Here is a 3375-nt window from a genome sequence, read left to right on the forward strand (position 1 = left end):
TCCTGTGTGCTGCATTATTGCACCTGCTGATTAACAGAGATTAACTTGATACAGTTATTGAGTTTTCTTATCATATTCAATTGGCTCTCAAATAGTGGAAGCAGCACATGTGAAGACTTGAGGCTTAACAACAAGATTTCTTTTTCCTTTTCAAGTGTTTTGTTGTCACCTTTGCTCTCGTCTGCCTGCATCTCAAGTTGGAAGTAGCCTTCTGTTCATCCTTCAAAATCTCCTGTGAAGTGGTAAAAAAAAAGAAATTATTTACACTTCACATGTCAGTGTTCTGTTGTGATGTGAAAAGTTTTATTTCTATTTTGAAAGTAGTAGTAAAACCAGCAAAAAAAGATAACAGCCTATTGCCCATTAGATGTACCAAAGCATTACTTCTAAGTTAAAATCTGTGTGCTTCCACTTTAAGTTTTAAAGAAAACTCTTTATTAGTGCACCTGTGCTGTCTAATGCAATCCAATACAACAGCTCTGCCTTACAAAGTTAATGAGTTGGTGACATTAACATGATTATTATTTAAGTCATAGTTAAAGCTGGTGTTGTACTGGACTTCATTATTTTGAGGGATGTGTATTATGTGTTTGTCCTATTAAGGGGGGCATAATATTAGACACACCTCTAAAATATAATGCAGTCCAGTGCAAAGCCATCAGGCTGAAACAATTGATAATTAACATCTTATGTCAATAAAATGGAAATGAACATTATAGGCATCATAAAATGATCTTTAAAACAGAACAGTAGTATTGGATTGCATTAGATTGTAAAAGGTGTCCCATAGAAGGATATGTTTGTTTTCTTAAACATCCTATCTTACATTCTTTAATATAGAGCTGCAACGATTAGTTGATAAATAAATTAATCGATTGAAGGAAAAATGTCTCGACAACAATATGAAATATTTATTTTTAAAGGTCCCAGCTTCTCTAATTGTATGTTGCCTTAGTCTTTTACAACTGTGAAATAAATATCTTTAGGTTTTGGACAAAGACGAGACATTTAAATATTTTGTTTTGGGAAATTATGATGGCCGTTTTCTGTCATTTTAGAATGATGAAGATAATCAATAGTTGCAGCCCAACATCTGTGTGCAGCAGCAACCTTTCCAAACACTGTCACCAAGTCCTGAAAATGAGTCCCTCCAGGCTTCCCTCAGTTCTGGAGTCCAATCATCGCTGCCATCTTGGTCCAATGATGATTGCAGAGAAGCAGATAACACCTCCCAGTCTCCTGAAAAGTATTCACTGAATACAAAAAGCTGTATCTTGCAGAAAACTCTTCACATACCTTTAGTCCATGAAATAACATTTCACTTCTTCTATCTACAGTCTCCCTTAAACAATACGATAAACCATTCGTTGTGGACGAGTGGCTCTCAAAAGAAAACTAAGTTGTAAATATATTTAACAATAAATTAGGTTTCAAATGCTGCTGTGAGTTGCAGTGTGTTCCCATCAGAACATTTTAAATTTAATCTGAGGCGTTTCACTATTTCACTTCACTCAGCACACCCGGTAGTTGCAACAATCAGTTGTAACTTTCACATAGAAACAGGTTCTTCCGGTAGGGGAAGAGGCAGCTGTTTCAATGTGCTTTGACTTCTATGATAGGTTTTGATTAAGGGGTTGAGTCTGAGTTTTGAATATAACTATGAAACCACTCCAAAGGCTGATTCTTTGTTTTGTTTTTTTGTACCTACTGAATTCTTTATTTAATGTTTCTCTTAAATGAATCCCTGAATATCAATACAGTTTGAACAAGATCAACACGTTTGGGAACGGCTGTGGCTCATATAGGTAGAGCGGGTCGTCCTCTAATCAGATTATCGCCTGTCGAAGTGACTTTAGCCCAAATACTGAACCCCAAATAGCTCCTGATGGCTGTGCCATTGGTGTGTGATTGTGTGTGTGAATGGATGAATGTTGACATGTAGTGTGCAGCGCTTTGAGTGATTGGAAGACTACAAAGGCTTCACATAAATGCAATTTACCATTTGTAAGGAAGGCAATGAGTGTAATAATTCTTACATCTATATTCACTTTGTTTGAAATAACTCACCTAACAATGCTACAATCATTGACTTTCATTAAATATATTATGTTTTTCAATAGGCATTTAACGTATATTGTGTATTTTAAGGGTTGTTAAAGGGGAGCTCACGTCGAAGTGTGTTTACAGGTCTTGGGTAGTAGGCTACTGCTGCATTATGTGAAAAAGGTTGCATAAAGCCTTTTGTGGCGACATAGTGGCTGTGCTTAATCGGATAAACTGCCTCAAGTATTGTCACCGGTTGGGTCTGAAGACTACAATCCTGAAAGTGAAAAAAATAATGTGTGCATTCTGCTCCTCATCTCTGCTTTGAGCTAGTGGCTAGAGGCTACATTAGCCGCTACTAGCATAGCGACATAGTGATGTGGCGTGTCGGTATTTGACGGTTGGGTGTCCTGGTGGCCCAATGGAGTCCCTCACTTCTGTCTCCTCTTTACAATCCAATTTGAAAATAAAGGCAATATTGCCCAATGAAATCACAAATAAACTTATCAAAGTGATATTGAACGCAAGAACCTTGTCCCATTATATTTGCCAAAACGTCACACTTTTAATATTCAATATTTCCAGGCAATCATGAAAACGTTCCAATTTGCAGCAAGATCTGCACGAACCATATTTTGGAAGCATTAGTATTTACAACAGCTACTGTCTGCTGCAGCTGCTTACAGGTGAGGCAGCCACAAGGCCAGGCTGGCAGCAGAATACTCAATAGTAATCTGCCTCCAGATGCCTTCAGTGCTGCAGTTTAACTCCATGAGGAGAGCAAACATGTTTTTTAAAATCCTCTGCGGAAGTCGTACTGTCTTACCGAAAAACAATCTGTTTTCAAACGTTTAAACATTCACGTTCTTCTGAATGCCTCGTCTTTACCTTGGTAGATAAAGAGCTCCCATTCAACATTAACGCCTACAGTTTATTGAGCATGTAACTGTCCTTCAACTCTATTAGCAGGCATTCAAGTCAGGTTCCAGTCTTTGAAAACTGATGCGCTCATTCCTCGTGCTTCGACGTCTAAAAGGTGTGGAGAGCTGCAATGTATGCAGAGTCAATATTTATGTAGAGGTTCACCGCCTGTGGCTTCAGTCGCCTGGCCCTGCTGTGCTCTCCGAACACTATTTACAGTGGCTGGCACTCTGTGGTCCCTGTGCATGCTCACCTGCAACAACTGAGTGAACTTTGGACCCTGAAACAGATGGTTCTTCTTCCCCCCACAGCCTTCTTTATTATGCTGCCCACATTTGTTGTTCAGGGTCAAGGCAGACTGTTTGTGTGCACAGTCGGTCTCTGGGTGTTGGATTATTGATGGAACTCCCC

The sequence above is a fragment of the Cebidichthys violaceus genome, unplaced genomic scaffold (genome assembly GCF_023349555.1).
Source record: "Cebidichthys violaceus isolate CVI_PGR_0920_01 unplaced genomic scaffold, fCebVio1.0.p SCAF_8, whole genome shotgun sequence".
NCBI lineage: Eukaryota > Metazoa > Chordata > Actinopteri > Perciformes > Stichaeidae > Cebidichthys > Cebidichthys violaceus.